This window comes from Cetorhinus maximus, unplaced genomic scaffold (assembly GCF_964194155.1).
Source record: "Cetorhinus maximus unplaced genomic scaffold, sCetMax3.hap1.1 HAP1_SCAFFOLD_547, whole genome shotgun sequence".
NCBI classification, from domain to species: domain Eukaryota; kingdom Metazoa; phylum Chordata; class Chondrichthyes; order Lamniformes; family Cetorhinidae; genus Cetorhinus; species Cetorhinus maximus.
This window is the reverse complement of record NW_027596489.1, coordinates 185,611-205,531: the sequence shown is the minus strand read 5'-3', so window position 1 is coordinate 205,531 and position 19,921 is coordinate 185,611. Positions and strand designations below refer to the sequence as shown.

Genomic DNA, 19,921 nt, shown 5'->3' with positions numbered 1-19,921 from the left:
TGACTCTAATGTTATCAGTGAAATTAACTGATTTGAGACATTGAAAGGATTCTCGTTACTGCACATCAGGAATTCAAAACTAATATCGGCTTCGGGACAATCAGAATACTTGGTATCAGAAAAGACAATGAAAGGCTCGAAGGGAGATGGCACCGGTTGTAGGAAAGCTGGTTCCCGGTGACATGGATGTGTCTGCAGTGGGTGGGATCAGACTGTTTCCATGTATCTGGAATGAATGTCCCACCCTTTATTTTGGAAGAGTAAAACTGATAGAGCGCGATAGCTATCTGGGTTGTGGCAATCTGAAGATTAGACTCACTGACACCCTGGTTTGGATACCTCGTCAGTTCGGTTTGTGTAAGTGTCTGTGGCGCAACTGGTCAGCGTGTTTGCCTGTTAACTGAAAGGTTGGTCATTCAAGACCACCCAGGGGGTGAAGATTTTTACTGTTTTTTCCCCTCATCACCATTCATTGTCACACAGTTCCAGGTTGTCATTGGGTACTTGGGCTGCAAGATATCCCCAAACGGTGGCAGGTCTTTTGTTGTCCAGTGAGGTCCCACAAAAACAGCTTCTTTTTAAAATTACGTTCTCTGTCAAATACAATGAGAAAAGATTTGGACCCACTATGTACCTTCGTCTAACCCATCAGAAATTCATGAAATTATTGGAATAGAACGAACCCCTCAATTATTCTCTCTTCCTCAACTCCACAGTGAGTGAGACAGGGAAAAGCAGAAAAGCAGCAATATTCCGGACCCGCACTCTCCAATCACCCGCTGCCAGCAGAAAGTGGCGACTGCAGCTTCAATCAGCGGGTTGCTGCCCATCCCTGGGATGCGAGATACTCCAACCAGGGCCAAACCTCCCAATACACCGAGCACAGGCTCAGGTAAAACACAGGTAGATAATATCCCGGTCACTAAACCTCCGAGCAGCATTCACAGAATTCTCGAGTGAGTGAGTCACAAATAAAAGTCACACCAACTTTCTAAACTTTTCACTGTAAAATTCCTTCATTTTATTGAAAAGCTGACTTTTGTGAATCTGCAAATGAGCATCATGGGATTTGTGTTACCGAGTGACTTGTTTTCCACTGTTTGCCCGTCAGGTTTGCAATTCAAATTGTGTTGGATATTGAAGCGATTCTGATTTCAAAATGAGGACCCGAAGTAGCTAAATATTAGATCCAGGAGAAAATCCTGAGGAAAATGGATCACAGTATTTGGAAGGAGGTGCAGCTAAGAAGCAGAAGAAGTGAATGATGTGATTGATGATTGAGGGGAATGCATTGCAACTTTGGGGCATTTGTAGGCCAATTACGTTCCACACTTTAAAATTCCGGTCAAGCTGAGGTATCAGGTAGAAAGCAACAAGTTTAACCATGTATTTTGGGATACAAAACATGTTTTCATGTTCCTGACTGACTTAGTCGGCAGAGCATGAGAATGTTAATCTCTGGGTCATGGGTTTGAGCCCCACACTGGGCGCTGTAATACTTTAAAAATCTGAATAAAAGTCGTACTGTCTGGAAACATTGACCCTCGCTCCAGCTGCTCAGTTTTTCTAGCATATGCTGCTTTTGTTTCAGATTTCCATCATTCACAGTAATTTGCTTTTATCTTTTTAATTTGAAATCTTGCTGCTTAAATAAAACACCAACTGATCACTGCGGCTCCTGTGAAACTTACATGGCAGACATTCATCACTGAAAGCAACTGACACACATCAAATTCAAAGTACTTTCATGTCGCATCTCTTTCTGCTTCTGTCTTGCCCCCAGCTCCCTCTGCCCTTCCAGCTCCCAGGTCAATTAGCTGCTTGATGCAGACACAGTCAATTCGTGGGAATGGGTAAAACTCGTGGGTAAAGAGACACCTGGATCTCATCTTCCTGATTCTCCCAGATACTGATTACAGGAATGTGCCCAGTGCCAATTATCCACAGTCACTCTCCTCCCAGTTCAGCTTTTTGATTGATTTTCACACTGGATTTCAATGTGAAGAAAGCTGAGCTGAGATAAGCTTATATTGTTCAGCAGATGTACTGCAAGAAGATACATGACATGCCGATGATAAAAGTGCTCTTAGGACATGGTGAGCTCCAGTGAAGGATTGGCACCATTACTGTGTTGCTCAATTAGTCTCGTGACAAGTCTCGTGCTGGAAATTGCAAGAAAACTCGCTGAATTTGTTCCGTGTTTAGGTTTCAAAAGAGCCGAATACATCTCGCTCGAATGGGTTATAAAATGTCAGAATTCCCCGTGCTGTTGCTATAAAATTATAGAAAGTTACAGCACAGAAAGAGGCCATTCGGCCAGGCGTGCTGGTTTCAAAGAGCAGTAGTGATTGTTTGACCCATCAGGTGTGATATTTGTGCCGGTGCAAACAGTAGGCAGCAACATTCGCTCTTCTCCCACCCATATTTTGCCTCACACCAACATTTCTACAGTCAGTGCTTTGCAACTTTTCCTCTTCCTTCATTCCCTCACTCCACTTGAACCAAGTGTGATGTTTTCCAGCTCTGAGGCAAAACTTAAATTCTCACTTCTCTGACTCTGGTGGGGCTTTTAAACGGTTCCAATCAATGAAAAATCAACACTCGTTCCAACAAATTCAATAACTCGACATTCCCTGACCGGGAATCGAACCCAGGCCGCCGAATCCTGACCACTAGACCACCAGGGAATCTACAGTAGCAGTTTTCAATTCTGCTTATCTACACTGCTTTTGCCTATTGTTTTTCAGTTCCGATCTCCTTCACCAAAAAACTGCCTGTTTAGGTTCAAGATAAATGACTTCTTCAGCCAATTAAAACAACGGTTGCTGTGAGCTCGAACATGAAATTGACAGTGAAGTTAAATAGTCCCACAAGCTGCTCATATGTACCTTTCAATTTCCAAAACCCTCCACCCTATTCGCTGTTGGTCCAATGGAAGCGCCGATTCCCAGTCACTGGACATCAGGGAAACTACCAATAAGGCTTGACATTTGGATTATGGAGGCAATTTATGACATTTTCTTTTTCATTACTGATCTCCTTCACCAGAGACAACTTTCTCCGACCAAATGGTCTGTTTAGGTTGAACACAAATGACTTCTTCACCAATGAGATGAACCATTGCTGTTAGCTGGAACATGAAATCGATACTTTCCTCCTTTATGACAGTTCTTAAAGCCTCCCCCTTTGACCGAGCTTTTAGTCATCTGACCGAATATGAGGCACAGTGTTATACTTTGTTATATAATGCTCTTGGGGAACGCCTTATGACGTTTCATTAGGTTAAAGGCGCTTTATAAATATAAACTGTTGTTGTTGTAGGATAATTGGAGAAAGGTTCAGTCTTTTATCTTTTTAATTTTAAAATCTTGCTGCTTGAAATAAAAAAACACCAACTAATCACTGCGGCTCCTGTGAAACTTACAAGACTGTCATTCATCACTGAAAGCAACTGACACACATCTAATTCAAAACACTTTCATGTTGCATCTCATTCTGCTTCTGTCCCTGTCTCGCCTCCAGCTTCCTCTACCCGTCCAGCTCCCAGGTTAATTAGCTGCTTCGTGCAGTCACAGTCAGTTCATGGGAATGTGTAAAACTCGTGGGTAAAGAGACAACCGAATCTTATCTTCCTGGTTCTCCCAGATACTGATTACAGGAATGTGCACAGTGCCGATTATCCACAGTCACTCCCCTCCCAGTTGTTCAGCTTTGAAACTGATTTTCGCACTGGGTTTCAATGTGAAGAAAGCAGAGCTGTGATAGGCTTATATTGTCCAGCAGATATACTGCAGGAAGGTACATGATAGGCTGATGGTAACAGTGCTCTTTGGATGCGGTGTTCTCCAGGGAAGGATTGGCAGCATTAATGTGTCGCTCAATTAGTCTCGTGACAAATCTCGTGCTGGAAATGACAAGAAAACTCGCTGAATTTGCTCCGTGTTTTGGTTTCAAAAGAGACGAATACAAGGTAAGAAAGAATATCTCGCTGGTGTGGGTTATAAAATGGCAGAATGACCCGTGCTGTTGGGAAACATAAAATTATAGAAAGTTACAGCATAAAGAGGCCATTTGGCCGGGCGCGCTGCTTTCAAAGAGCAGTAGTAATTGGTTGATCCATCAGGAGTGATATTTGTGCCAGTGCAAACAGTAGGCAGCAAAATTCGCACTTGTCCCACCCATATTTTGCCTCACACCAACAATTCTATAGTCAGTGCTCCTCTCCTCTTCCTTCATTCCCTCACTCCACTTGAACCAAGTGTGATGTTTTCCAGCTCTTGAGGTGAAACTTGAACTCTCACTCCTCAGATTCTGGTGGAGCTTTGAAACCGATCCAGTCAATGAGTGATCAATTCCCGTTCCGAAAAACTCAATAACTCGGACATTCCCTGACCGGGAATCAAACCCGGGCCGCGGCGGTGAGAGCGCCGAATCCTGACCACTAGACCACCAGGGAAGCTGTGCTAAAGTTTTTCGATTTGGCTTAACTACGCTGCTTTTGCCTATTGTTTTTCTGTTCAGATCTCTTTCACCACAAAACTGCCTGTTTCGGTTCAACACAAACGACTTCGTCAGCCAATGAAAACAACGGTTGCTGTGAGCTGGAACATGAAATTGACAGTGAGGTGAAATAGCCCCACAAGCTGCTCATGTGTAACTTTCAATTTCCAAAACCCTCCACCCTATTCGCTGTTGGTCCAATGGAAGCGCCGATTCCGGGTCACTGGACATCAGGAAAACTGCCAATAAGGCTTGACATTTGGATTATGGAGGCAACTTTTGACATTTTTTTTCATTCCGGATCTCTTTCATCAGACAACTTTCTCCAACTAAATGGTCTGTGTCGGATGAACACAAGTGACTTCTTCACCAATGAGAAGAAACATTGCTATTAGCTGGAACATGAAATCGACACTTTCCTCGTTTAAGACAGTTCTTAAAGCCTCCCCCTTTGACCGAACTTTTAGTTATCTAGCCGAATATGAGGCTCGGTGTCACACTTTGTTATATAATGGTCCTGGGGAACGCCTTGTGACGTTTCATTAGGTTAAAGGCGCTTTATAAATATAATTTGTTGTTGTTGTAGGATAAATATAGAAAGGGCCATTTATCTGTTTTATCTTTCACGCTGATGCTTTTCTCACCGAGATTGTAACATGAATTCGCACAACGAATGTGAATCAAGTTTGCGACGTTAAAAACGTTTTCACCCCCTCAGGGCACTGAATCACATTGACAATCACAGAGGAACAGACACACAGGGATATACACTGAAAGTGACAGAGGCCTAAGGGGAGACACAGGCCCAGAAAGCAAGGATGTCACGAACTTGGCTCAGTGTTTGTTCCATTTCCGAAAGCAAATTCCCTGAATGCTGACAAATGAATGGAAATCAGAAAATACGGACATATTTGGATGGGTTTCCTTCTAATTAGCTGATAATTAATTTGGTTAAAATCAAAACTGGTGAAAATTTTAGTCAGCAGGATTCCAACACTTGTGTTCATATTTACAACAAACGTTAATCATCGAACTTTCGCTCACACTGAAATAAACAAGCTTGGATAATGCTCTTGCCAGGTTTCAAACCGCAGCTCCATCATATGTGATGCGAATATGACCCCACTCGCCTCTATCAACCCTGCGCTGTAAAGATCCCAATGGAGCTGTCTGTTAAACGGTGTCGTCATGCAGCAGCACTTTGGGTCTTTATGTGTAGGCGAACATTTTGGGTCCATTGACCACAATGTCATTAGTTTTAAGTTAATTATGGATAAGGATAGGTCTGGTCCTCGAGTTGAGATTCCAAATTGGAGAAAGGCCAATTGTGTGGAAATGAGAAAGGATCTAGGAAGAGTGGATTGGGATAAGTTGTTTTCTGGCAAGGATGTGTTCAGTAAGTGGAAGGCATTCAAAGGCGAAATTTTGAGATTACAGAGTTTGCATGTTCCTGTCAGGATTAAAGGCAAAGTTAACAGGCATAGGAAACCTTGGTTTTCAAGGGATATTGGCGATCTAGTTAAGAAGAAGAGAGAGGTGTATAGCAGGTATGGGCAACAAGGAGCAAATGAGGTACTTGTAGAGTATAGGAAATGTAAGAAAATACTAAAAAAGGAAATCAGGAAGGCAAAAAGAAGACATGAGGTTGCTTTGGCAGATAATGTGAAGGTAAACCCGAAGGGTTTCTACAAGTATATTAAGAGTAAAAGGATATTTTGGGACACAATTGGTCCCCTTGAAGATCAGAGTGGTCATCTATGTGTGGAGCCTCACGAGATGGGGGAGATCTTAACCAGTTTTTTTTGCATCAGTATTTACTCCGTAAACTGGCATAGTGTATAAGGAAGGAAGGGAAACAAGCAATAGTGTCATGGAACATATAGAGATTAAAGAGGAGGAGGTGCTTGCTGCCTTACAGCGAATAAAGGTAGATAAATCCCCCGGGCCTGACATGATATTCCCTCGGACCTTGAGGGAGACTAGCGTAGAAATTGCAGGGGCCCTGGCAGAAATATTTAAAATGTCCTTAGCCACGGGTGAGGTGCTGGAGGATTGGAGGGTAGCTCATGTTGTTCCGTTGCTCCAAAAGTAAACCAGGTAATTACATGCCAGTGAGCCTGACGTCAGTAGTAGGTAAATTATTGGAAGGTGTTCTGAGAGATCGGATATATAATTATTTGGACAGCCAAGGGCTGATTAAGGATAGTCAGCATGGCTTTGTGCGTGGTAGGTCGTGTTTAACGAACCTTGTAGAGTTTTTCGAGGAGGTTACCAAGAAAGTAGATGAAGGAAAGGCTGTGGATGTTGTCTACATGGACTTTAGTAAGGCCTTTGACAAGGCCCCACATGGGAGGTTAATTCAGAAGGTTCAGACACTTGGTATCCAAGGAGAGGTTGTAAACTGGATTCGAAATTGGCTATGTGGGAGAAGACAGAGAGTGGTAGTGGATGATTGCTTCTCAGACTGGAGGTCTGTGACTAGTGGTGTGCCTCAGGGATCTGTGCTGGGACCATTGTTGTTTGTTGTCTATATCAATGATTTGGATGATAATGTGGTAAAATGGATCAGCAAGTTTGCTGATGACACTTAGATTGGAGGCGTTATGGACAGCGAGGAAGGCTTTCAAAGCTTGCAGAGAGATCGGGACCAACTGGAAAAATGGGCCAGAAAATGGCAGATGGAATTTAATCCGGAAAAGTGTGAGGCGTTGCATTTTGGAAGGACAGACCAAGGTAGGACATACACAGTAAATGGTACGGTGCTGAGGAGTGCGGAGGAACAAAGGGATCTGGGAGTTCAGATATATAATTCCCTGAAAGTGGCGTCACAGGTAGACAGGGTTGTAAAGAAAGCTTTTGGCATACTGGCCTTCATAAATCAAAGTATTGAGAATAGGAGTTGGGATGTTATGGTGAGGTTGTATAAGACATTGGTGAGGCCAACTTTGGAGTATTGTGTGCAGTTCTGGTCTCCTAACTACAGGAAGGATATCAGTAAGATTGAGAGAGTGCAGAGAAGATTTACTAGGATGTTGCCGGGTCTTCAGGAGTTGAGTTACAGGGAAAGATTAAACAGGTTATGACTTTATTCCTTGGAGCATAGAAGAATGAGGGGAGATTTGATAGAAGTTTACAAAAGTATGAGGGGTATAGACAGAGTAAATGCGAGTAGGCTCTTTCCACTTAGATTAGGAGAGATAAACACGAGAGGACATGGCTTTATGGTGAAAGGGGAAAGGTTTAGGGGGAACATTAGGGGGAACTTCTTCACTCAGAGAGTGGTGAGAATGTGGAACGAGCTACCATCTGACCTGGTAAATGCGGGCTCACTCTTAAGTTTTAAGAATAAATTGGATAGATACATGGATGGGAGAGGTCTGGAGGGTTATGGACAAGGTGCAGGTCAATTGGACTAGCGGAATAATATTTCGGCACAGACTAGAAGTGCCGAATGGCCTGTTTTCTCTGCTGCAGTGTTCTATGGTTCTATGGAATTCGGCTGTTCTCATTAGGAATTCTGGAGACAGACTGATCAACAATGTCATCCTCAAATGGCACAGCGCAGTAAGAGGACCTTCCACCCATGTCAGTTTTGCACAAAAAGCTTTATAATTAATGACAATTTTCTTCTCTTTCTCCTTAGCGCTGTTTTTTTTTCGCTTTCAAGCCATTGCTCAATTCCTGTTTGGAAAATCGGTGTTAAGAAAACCAATATTGAAAGCTTCAGCTGGTTCCTCACCTGAGCAAATACGTCAGACTTGCTCCAGGGACTGACGTCTGCAGTGCTTTACTTTGGTCAGAAGTTCAAGGCAATATAATTTGCAGGTAAACCTGGATCTTTTTTTTATTCATTCACGTGATGTGGGCTTCGCTGTCTGGGCCAGCATTTATTGTACATCCTTAATTGCCCTTGGGAAGGTGGTCTGCCTTCTTGAACCACTGCAGTTCCTGTTGTGTAGGTACTTCCACTGTGCTATTAGGAAGGGAGTTCCAGGATTTTGACCCAGTGACAGTGAAGGAACGCCGATATATTTCCAAGTCAGGATGGTGAGTGAATTGAAGGGGAACTTCCAGGTGATGATCTTCCTATCTATCTGCTGCCCGTGTCCTTCAAGCTGGTAATGGTCGTGGGTTTGGAAGCTACTGTCTTGGAAGACTTGGTGAATTCCTGCAGTGCATCTTGTAGAGGGTACACACTGCTGCTACTGTGCATCGGTGGTGAAGGGAGTGAATGTGGATGTGGTGCCAGTGAAGTGGACTGCTTTGCCCTGGATGGTGTCCAGCTTCTTCAGTGTTGCAGGGGCTGCACTCATCTAAGCAAGTGGGGAATATTCCATCACACTCCTAACTTGTGCCTTGTAGATGGTAGACAGGCTTTGGGGAGCCAGGAGGTGAGTTACACGTTGCACGATTCCTAACCTCTGACCTGCGCTTGTAGCCACAGTGTTTATATGGCTAGTCCAGTTCAGTTCCTGGTCAATGGGAACCCCCAGGATGTTGATAGTGGAGGATTCAGTGATGGTAATGGCATTGAACATCAAGAGGCGATGGTTGGATTCTCTCGTGTTGAAGATGGTCATTGCCTGACACTTGTGGGGTGCGAATGTTACTTGCCACTTGTCAGCCGAAGCCTGGATATTGTCTGCGTCTTGCTGCATTTGGACATGGACTGCTTCAGTATCTGAGGAAACGGGTATGGTGCTCAACATTGTGCAATCATCAGCTAACTTCGCCACTTCTGACCTTATGATGGATGGAAGTTCATTGCTGAAGATGATAGGGCCGAGGACACTACTCTAAGGAACTCCTGCAGTGATGTCCTGGAGCTAAGATGACTGACCTCCAACAACCACAACCATCTTCCATCTTCCTTTGTGCTAGGTATGACGCCAACAAGCGGAGAGTTTACCCCTGATTCCCATTGACTCCAGTTGTGTTCGGGCACCTTGATACCACACTCGATCTAATGCTGACTTGATGTCACCTCATCTCGGGATTCAGCTCTGTTGTTTGTATTTGAACCAAGGCTGTAATGAGGTCAGGAGCTGAGTGGTCCTGGCGGAACCCAAGCTGGGCATCAGTGAGCAGGTTATTGCGAAGTCTGTGCCATTTGATAGCACTATTGATGACACCTTCCATTACTGTACTGATGATGGAGAGTAGTCGGACGGGGCAGTAATTGGCCGGGTTGGATCATTCTCACTCTTTCTTTCCCAGTTTTGTCGGGAGAACGAGGAGAGACAGTGTAAATTGCAGGGTTCCGGGGAAAAGATCAGGTAATGGCAGTGACAGGACGGGCAGAAAGGCCGCTTTCTCCGCTGTAAACATTGCATGATTTCATACAAATAATAGTAGTTGGGGACCAGCTTCTGTAGTCGTGGCCGAGTGGTTAAGGCGATGGATTAGAAATCCATTGGGGTTACCCCGCACAGGTTCGAATCCTGCCGACTACGTTTCTCGTTATTTTGGATTTTCTCGGCGCACAGACAGAGCTAAGTATCGTTTGAATCGAGGAAAAGCGATCCAAACACACCCGTGTTCTCTTGTATCCGTTCATTTGTCAGCCTTCTGCAAATCTCCAGTTGGAAATGGAAAACAAAAGGGAGCCAATTTGGTGATGATTTCACTGTGGCATTTGTCTCTCCTTAGGTATCTGTCACTCCCGGTGTTTTCCTGTCTGTGTTCCTCTGTGTGGGTCAATGTGGTTCAGTTCCCTGAGGAGGTGAACTGAACTTTTTATGAGCAGAAACTGTATTCACATTAATGGTGCAAGTTCACATTACAATGTTACAGTGAAAAATATCAGGATGAAAGAGACAAGAGTAGTTTGTCTCTTTCTATGTATGGACTACAACAACAACTTATATTTATAAAGCTCCTTTTTCCTAATGAAACGTCACAAGGCGTTCCCCAGGAGCATTTTATCACAAAGTATGACGCTGAGCCACGTAATCGGTCAGGTGACTAAAAGCTCGGTCAAAGGGGATGGCTTTAAGAACTGTCTTAAAGGAGGAAAGTATCGATTTCATGTTCCAGCGAACAGCAATGGTTCTTCTCATTGGCTGAAGAGGACACTTGTTTTCCACCGACATAGACCATTTGGTCAAAGAAACTTGTCTTTGGTGAAGTTTGTAAAAGTAAACTCCACTACAGTTTGGCGGCCTATAAACAACTTCTGCCAATGTTTGCTGCTTCTTGCAGTTTCTTAGCTCCACCCAAACTGATTCTACATGTTGATCCCTCAATCTAAGATCCTCTCTCACTAATGTACCGATCTCGTTCCTTATTGACAGCGCGACCCCCCCTCGTTTTCCTTTTTGCCCATTCTTCCTAAATGACGAATATCATTCAGATCAACCAATCACACTGCTCTTTGGAAGCAGCACACAGGGCCGAATGGCCTCTTTCTTTGCTGTAACTTTCTGTCATTTTATGTTTCCTAACACCACGGTTAAGATTAACTTTCTTATCTTCCATGTGATGCTTTGAATTCAAGACAATGGGCAAATTCAGCAAGTTTTCTTTTTCGAGCACAGAATTTCGAACGGGACTCGTTGAATCACATTTAAATGGTCTCAATCGTAAGATGCAGCTCACTGAGTCCAAACAGGCACCAGGAGCATCAGCCTGTAATGTACATTCTTGCTGTACATCTTCTGAGCTATAAGCTGATCACAGCTCCACTTTCTGCACATTGAAAGACAGTGTGAAAATAAGCATAATTTCAAATCTTAACAACGCACATATTTGTGATTTTCTGTGCGTGTTCAGTTTCCCATTTTGACCACCCAAACATTATCCATGTTAGTTCTCTGACTTCATATCAGCAAAAAAAAAGCAGTTAACAGGACATTTCTCTCTTTATTTTGAGTGGAGACTGTTCAGCAACTAAACTTCTGGATGTTACAAAGTGGAGGATGATTGAAGTTTTCACATGATCTTATTAAGCAGCTGAGAATGCTCGACGGTCCGAATGGCCAATTCCTGAACATTATTTTTTATATCATAATTCAGTGTCAATGTTTGTGTCTAATCTGAATGTGGTAGTGAGGCCGAGCGAGATCAGCCGCTGGTTCAGGTTTCGATCACTCTGGTGATTTGGGCTTTACTCCCACCGCTGCCAAACTTTCTGGTACTTTGTTATTTGAGACGCTTCCAAAAGATTCTCTGTGCGGTGAAGGAGCAGCTGATCTGTGCAGTATTGTATTTCAGTTGGAAGAATGAGGAGAGACAGTGTAAATCCCAGGGTGACTGGGAAAAGTTGGGGCAATGGCACGGACTGGAAGACCTTCTTTCACTGGTACTCCCTGTATTCATTCTATTATGTTAAACAAACAACATGTAGCCTTTACCCAGTTGTCCTGGCCGAGTGGTTGAGGCGTTTTTCCACGTGGTTCCAATCCTGCCAACTGCCCTTCTTCTCATTCCTGATTGACACAAACTGTCTGCAGATTAAATTATCAGTCAAATGAAAAAGAAAACCACCCAAACACCCCCGTGTTTCTGACTTCAGTTCATCTGCAAACATTCACTAGCAGTCTGAAATTGAACAATAATTGGCCAATTTGGTGACATCCATGCTTTCTGGGTGTTTGTCTCTCCTTCGGCCTCTGTCACTCTCATTGCATGTGTCGGTGTGTGTTCCTCTGTCTGTGTCAACGCGGTTCAGTTCCCCAAGGAGATGGACACATATTCACCAACACAACCCTGATTAACATTGGTTGTGCAACTTCATATTAAAATGTCAAAGAGGAAAAATATCAGGATGAACGATGCAATTGGAGTTTGCAATGTTTGGAAGGAGGTGCAGCGAAGAAGTGGAAGATGTGAATGATGTTATTGATTGAGAGGAATGCATTACAACCTTGTGGATTTTGAGGGTCGATTACCTTCCACAGTTTGAAATTCAGAACAAGCTGAGGCTCCAGGAGGAAACAACATTGATCTCCCTGAATTTTCACATAGGAAATAACGCGCGTGCATGCCCGGCTAGGTTGTGACAAAGACAGGGCGGGCAGAAGGTCCACTTTGTCTGCTGTAACCATTCTATGACTTCATATAAATAACACAGGCTTACTGTCAAGCTCTGTAGTCGTGGCCGAGTGGTTAAGGCGATGGACTTGAATTCCATTGGGGTCACCCCGCGCAGGTTCAAATGCTGCCGACGACGTTTTCCATTATTTCTGATTTTAACCATTGTAAATGGAATCGACATTTTCACAACACCTGCAGTAGCAAAGAGTGACCAGTGGGTGGCAGTGGAACCGTGATTGCTCACATCACATGAAGCAGACGCGGTCTCAATTATTACTGCATTTGGCACTGTCTCTGTTCATATTAACTTAGACGCCGTTTCTGTTTCTATTACACTAGGACATGTCTCTGATCATATTAGAGAAGGTCATCTCTCAGTTGTTTCTGTAATTGGTTCAATCTCAGTTGCTAATGGACTGGACTATGGCCATAATACAGTTGGCACTATCTCAGTCATGACTGCACTGAAGCAGGTCTCGACCAAAGTTACAATAAGCCATGCCCCAGTTGGCACTGCACTAGAGCTTGTCTCTGGTTATAGAAAACTAGAACATGTTTTTATTTGCATTTCACAAGACTCTGTGTCACCTATTACTCCAGTAGAACCTGCCACGTGTCTATCAAACTGGACCCCGTCTCAGGTAATGCTGCACCAATACATGCTTCCATTCATATCACACAATTCCCTGTTTCTGTTGTTATTGTCCTAAACCATTACTCTCTTATTGCTGTACTAGTGTATGACTCTGTTTTTATTAATCTCGTACCTTTGCCGGTATTTAATTCACCAGACACTGCGTCAGTTGATGTTAAAAAGAGCACTAAATTATGTGAAGCTGCATTAGACCGTGTATCAGTTTTCTTAAACTGGATCCGGTCAGTGTTATTGCTACACCAGGCTGGTTCGTATTACACAAGATCCTGTCTCAATTATTACTGCACTCGGCACTGTCTCACTTGTGTTTCGCTAGGTCGCGGCGCTGCTTATAACACACTCAGTCATGTCTACACTTATATTCCTCTAGACCGTATTTCAGAACAATTTACAATAGACTCTGTATCTGCCTGTATTACACTCGAGCTTGTCTGTCTTTTTAATTAAAATAGATCCTGTCTTTGCAGAGACTTTGTCTTTGTACCTCTGTCTCTGCTTCTATTCCACTCTCCCTTTCCCTGCTTTTACTCCACGAGATCATGTTTGTTACTCTTACACTGGTGGCAGCCTCCGATATTACGGCCTTAGACTCTCTCTGTGAAGCAATTACTCTGTGCCCTTTGCCTGTAATAACTGCCCTATTTCAATTGACGTTGATCCAGGCCCTGTATCGGTAACTATTGCACTAGACCCATCTCCGCTATTACAGCAGTAGACCTTGTCTATGTTAATATAGCACTCGTCCCCGCCCCTGTTATTCGTGCACTAGGTCACGTCTTTGCTTAAGTAACATTAGATGGCCTCTGTAGTAATGCCTCTGCTTAAATTGCACTAGGCCCTGTCTCAGTAATTGCCACGCCAGGCTCTGTCTCTGTTGTTACTACACTATTCTATGTCTCTAGAAGTTGAGCGTTGAGTTAGAAATGGGCCACTGACTTTGGCCTAAAACTACAGGTTTTGACTGTTTGTTCCGTGCAGCTCCTAATATTCAGTTTCATTACAGCCAACAGTATTACATATGAGACATCACCTGTTCTGCGTGTCGGTGTGAAAAGAAATCGTGCTGCGTCATTCCACAAAGATAAAAGATGTATCTTCACCAGAATGTTTCATTTTATTTTATTTTCTCTTATTCAAACTGTAACTACAGATCGTCAAATAACGTAAATATTCATTGATAGTATATTCTGTTGTGTGCTCTTGTTTAGAAATTCATGTCATACCAAACATTTCTTTGCTAAGACGGGCACGTTTGTCACCACAATCATTTAATGTCTGTCATATCTCGATCTGAGACAGCGTCTCAATTACTGAAACGTATTGATTTCTCTCTCTCAGAGAAAAGCAAAATACTGCGGATGCTGGAAATCTGAAACAAAAACAAACATACCTGGAAAAACCCAGCAGGCCTGACAGCATCTGCGGAGAGGAGCACAGTTGACGTTTCGAACCCGTGTAACTCTTCTTTAGAACTAAGGAAATGGAGAAATGCGGTGAAATATAATCTGGTTGTGGGGGGTGGGGCAGGTTGAGCTGGATAGAGGGGCAGTGATAGGCGGAGGCAAAGAAGAGATGTCAGACAAAAGGAAAAAGAGATGTTGACGGTGGTGATATTAGCTAAGAAATGTGCTAACAGGTGACATTAAGGGTAGAAATCAGGACGAGCAAGGTAGAGATAGCCCTAGTGGGGGTGGGGCGGGGGGAAGGGATCGAAATAAGCTAAAAGGTAGAGATAAAACAATGGATGGAAATACATTTTTTAAAAATGGAAATAGGTGGGAAAAGAAAAAAAATATATGAACTGTTGGAAAAAAGGGGGATCGGAAAGGGGGTGGGGATGGAGGAGAGAGTTCATGATCTAAAGTTTTTGAACTCAATATTCAGTCCGGAAGACTGTGAAGTGCCTAGTCGGAAGATGAGGCACTGTTCCTCCAGTTTGCGTTGAGCTTCACTGGAACATTGCAGCAGGCCAAGGACGGACATGTGGACATGAGGGCAGGGTGGTGTGTTGAAATGGCAAGCGACAGGGAGGTCTGGGTCATGCTCGCGGACAGACCGAAGGTGTTCCACAAAGCAGTCACCCAGTCTGCGTTTGGTCTCTCCAATGTAGAGGAAACCGCATTGGGAGCATCAAATGCAGTAGACTAAATTGAGGGAAGTGCAAGTGAAATGCTGCTTCACTTGAAAGGGGTATTTTGGCCCTTGGACGGTGAGGAGAGGGGACGTAAAGGGGCAGGTGTTGCACCTTCTGCGGTTGCATGGGAAGGTGCCGTGGGAGGGGGTTGAGGTGTCGGGGGTGATGGAGGGGTGGACCAGGGTGTCACGGAGGGAATGATCCCTGCAGAATGCCGCCGGGGGTGGGGGGCGGGGGTGGGGTGGGGGGGAGGGGGGGCGGGTGGTGCGGGAGTGGTGGGGGGTGGTGGTGAAGGGAAGATGTGTTTGGTGGTGGCATCGTGCTGGAGTTGGTGGAAATGGCGGAGGATGATCCTTTGAATGCGGAGGCTGGTGGGGTGATAAGTGAGGACAATGGGGACCCTATAATATTTCTAGGAGGGAGAAGAAGGTGTGAGAAGGAATGCGTGGGAGATGGGCCGGACACGGTTGAGGGCCCTGTCAACCACTGTGGGTGGAAAACCTCGATTAAGGAAGAAGGAAGACATGTCAGAGGAACTGTTTTTGAAAGTGGCATCATCAGAACAGATGCGACGGAGGCGAAGGAACTGAGAGAATGGGATGGATTCCTTACAGGAAGTGGGGTGTGAGGAGCTGTAGTCGAGGTAGCTGTGGGAGTCGGTAGGCTTGTAATGGATATTGGTGGACAGTCTATCATCAGAAATTGAGACAGGGAATTGGTCAAGGAAGGGAAGGGAAGTGTCAGGAATGAACCATGTGAAAATGATGGAGCGTTGGAAATTGGAAGCAAAATTAACAAATTTTTCCAAGTCCAGACGAGAGCATGAAGCAGCACCGAAGCAATCATCGATGTACCGGAGAAAGAGTTGTGGGAGGGGGCCGGAGTAGGACTGGAACAAGGAATGTTCCACATACCCCATAAAGAGACAAGCATAGCCGGGGCCCATGCGGGTACCCATAGCCACACCTTTTATTTGGAGGAAGTGAGAGGAGTTTAAGGAGAAATGGTTCAGTGTGAGAACAAGTTCAGCCAGACGGAGGAGAGTAGTGGTGGATGGGCATTTTTCGGGCCTCTGTTCAAGGAAGAAGCGGAGAGCCCTCAGAGCATCCCAGTGGGGGATGAAGGTGTAGAGGGATTGACGTCCATGGTGAAGAGGAGGCGGTTGGGGCCAGGGAACTAGAAATTGATGATATGATGTAGGGTGTCAGAGGAATCACGGATGTAGGTGGGAAGGGACTGGACAAGGGGAGAGAGAATGGAGTCAAGATAGCAAGAAATGAGTTCCGTGGGGCAGGAACTGGCTGACATGATCGGTCTGCCGGGACAGTCCTGTTTGTGGATTTTGGGCAGGAGGTATAAGCGGGCCGTCCGAGGTTGGGAGACTATGAGGCTGGAAGCTGTGGAAGGAACGTCTCCAGAGGAGATGAGGTCAGTAACAGTCCTGGAAACAATGGCTTGATGTTCAGTGGTGGGGTCATGGTCCAGGGGCAGGTAGGAGGAAGTGTCTATGAGTTGACGCTCAGCCTCTGCGAGGTAGAGATCAGTGCGCCAGGCAACAACAGCACCACCCTTGTCAGCAGGTTTGATGACAATGTCAGGGTTGAACCTGAGAGAACGGAGTGCAGCAAGTTCAGAGAGAGACAGGTTAGAGTGGGTGAAAGGAACAGAGAAATTGAGATGATAGCTTCCCCGATGGTCTAGTGGTCAGGATTCGGCACTTTATCAGCATTAGCCTGGGTTCGATTCCCAATCAGGGAATGTAGATTTTTTTATCTTGTTAAAATGAGTATTAATTCCTTATTGATGGAAACGATTTAACAGCTCCACCAGAACCAGTGGGGTGATAGTTGAAGTTTCACCGCAGAGTTGGAAATGTCATATTTGGACAAGTCTAGAACAAAGACAGAAGCGGAGTGAAAGAAGGAGAAGAGAAGGGCTGGGTGCAAAGCACTGACCACAGAGATGGTGGCACCAGGAAAAATATGGGTGGGAGAAGGGCACTTTTTGCTGCCTACTGTTTGCACTGACATAAATATCACTCCTGATGGATCAACCAATCACTACTGCTCTTTGACAGCAGCACGCCAGGCCGAATGGCCTCTTTCTGTGCTGCAACTTTCTATATTTTTATGTTTCCCAACAGCACGGGTCATTCTTCCATTTTATAACTCACTCGAGCGAGATGTACTTTCTTACCTTGTATTCAGCTCGTTTGAAACAAAAACACGGAGAAAATTCAGTGAGATTTCTTGTCATTTCCAGCACGAGATTTGTCACGAGACTAATTGAACGACACATTAATGGTGCCAATCCTTCACTGGAGCTCACCGCGTCCAAAGAGCACTGTTATCATCAGCCTGTTATGTAACTTCTTGCAGTACATCTGCTGAACTATATAAGCTTATCACAGCTCTGCTTTCTTCACATTGAAATCCAATGTGAAAATATGAGCATTTTCAAAGCTGAACAACGTAGACAAGACTGGAAGGGAAGTGTGATTGTGGATAATCGGCACTGTGCACATTCCTGTAATCAGTACTTGGGCGAATCAGGAAGATCCTGGTGTCTCTGTAAGCTGCTATCTGTAAACCGATCACGTTCTGTTTTACGTTCGCACCATCTGACTGCGTTTACATCAAGCAGCTAATTGACCTGGACGGGCAGAAAGAGCTGGAGGCGAATATCTGTCCTGCACAAGTTTCACAGCTAATTCAACAACCCCGCCTTTTCTCCACAGCCATTTATATTTTATTGTCTCTCAGTATTTCTGTTCAAGTGAAACACCGCATACATCTGCTTTAACTGTGAGCTGACACTTTTTCGACCAATTGGGCAATTTTAGCAGCAGTGGAAGTGGTATTTGAAACCAAGCTTCATTATTACTGCCCATCGCCTTGCCTAGCATTGCTACTCAAATAGAACAGAATCAAAGCAGCAACAATACGTCATAAGGCCCCACAAGCCTCCTCCGTCACTTTATAAGATCATGGCGGATCTCCAGCCTCAACACCAATTTCTCACCCCATCCCGAGAGCCTTTCATTCCCTTAGAGTCCAAAAATCAGGAGAATTTTTGGATGTTTTTTCTTCCATTGATCCGAGAGTTCTGTGGACACCTGGTTAAAATCAGCAATAATAAGAAGCACAGTCGGTAAGATTGGAACTTTCCTGGGGAAACCCCAGTGGATTTTAACAGCATCGTTTTCACCACTCGGCCACAATGATTGACCAAGGCCCCAGTGCTTTCCACTCAATCATCAATAACATCATTCACAGCTTCCGCTTCTCAGCTGCACCTCTTTCCAAACATTGTGATCCATTTTCCTCAGGATTTTCTCCTGGATTCAATATTTACCTGCTTTGTGACCTCATTTTGCAAACAGATTCGCTTCAATATCCAACACAAATTGAATTGCAAACCTGAAGGACAATCAGTGGAAAACAAGTCACTCAGTAATACAAATCCCATGGTGCTCATTTTCAGATTCACAACAGTCAGCTTTTCAATACAATGAAGGAATTTGACAGTGAAACGATTGAGAAAGTTTGTGTGACTTTTCTTTGTGACTCACTCACTCGGGTATCCTCTAAATACTGTTCCGAGGTTTAGTGACCGGGATATAATGTACCTGAGTTTTCCTGAGCCTGTGCTCGGTGTATTGGGTGGTTTGGCCCTGGTTGGAGTATCTTGTGTCCCAGGGATGGGCAGTAACCCGCTGATTGAAGTTGCAGTCGCCGCTTTCTGCTGGCAGCGGGTGATTGGAGAGAGCGGGGCCGGAATATTGCTGCTTTTCTGCTTTTCCCTGTCTCACTTACTGTGGAGCTGAGGAAGAGGGAATCATTGATGGGTTTGTTTGAATCCAATAACTTCATAAATTTCCAGTGTGTTGGACATCAGTGCATGGTAGGTCTAAATGTTTTCTCATTATATTTGAAATGAATATTCGAAAAAAAGCCGCTTACTTGGGAGCTCATTGGATAACATTGGAGCCGGCAACATTTCCGGGGTCTTGACATTCAGCACAAGTAGCCAATGACAACCGGGAACTGAGTGACAATGAATGCTGATGGGGGAAAAAAATAAGGGAAGTTTCGTCCCACCAACCTTTCGATTAACAGCCGAACGCGCTGACCAATTGCGCCACAGAGACCGATGTAGATTTTATGCAGGATATCAGTGAGTTAAAGCTTCAGATTGCTGCTACCGGAATGACAATTGTCTCTATCAGTTTTACTCTTCCAAAACAAAGAGAGGAGAATTCATTGTGGATACATGGAAACAGCCTGATCCCACCCACTGCTGACACATCCATGTCACCGGGAACCAGCTCTCCTACAACCGGTGCTGTCTCCCTTCGAGCCTTTGCGTGCCTTGACTGTTACCAAGTATTCTGATTGTCCCGAAGCCGATATTAGGTTTGAATTCCTGATGTGCATTAACGAGAATCATTTCAATGTCTCAGATCAGTTAATTTCACTGATAACATCAGAGTCAATGTTCCAGCGTCTTAAAGAAGGGAAAGGTGTCTCTGGTCAGTCGGACAGTTCACCCTTCATTCTCCTCTGATTCCGGTTCCCAAAGAGTTTCTAAAGATTCAC

At 44.5% G+C, this 19,921-nt stretch overlaps 3 non-coding genes across 3 annotated transcripts; 2 read left to right on the top strand and 1 right to left on the bottom strand.

Moving 5' to 3' along the window:
• Nucleotides 1-4,384: 4,384 nt before the first annotated feature.
• Nucleotides 4,385-4,456, bottom strand: trnae-cuc (transfer RNA glutamic acid (anticodon CUC)). Its single transcript has one exon. It is a non-coding gene; the product is annotated as a tRNA-Glu (tRNA).
• Nucleotides 4,457-9,871: 5,415 nt separating this feature from the next.
• trnas-aga (transfer RNA serine (anticodon AGA)) lies at nt 9,872-9,953 on the top strand. The gene has a single exon. It is a non-coding gene; the product is annotated as a tRNA-Ser (tRNA).
• Nucleotides 9,954-12,588: 2,635 nt separating this feature from the next.
• On the top strand, nt 12,589-12,670 carry trnas-uga (transfer RNA serine (anticodon UGA)). Its single transcript has one exon. It is a non-coding gene; the product is annotated as a tRNA-Ser (tRNA).
• The last annotated feature ends 7,251 nt before the right edge of the window (nt 12,671-19,921 follow it).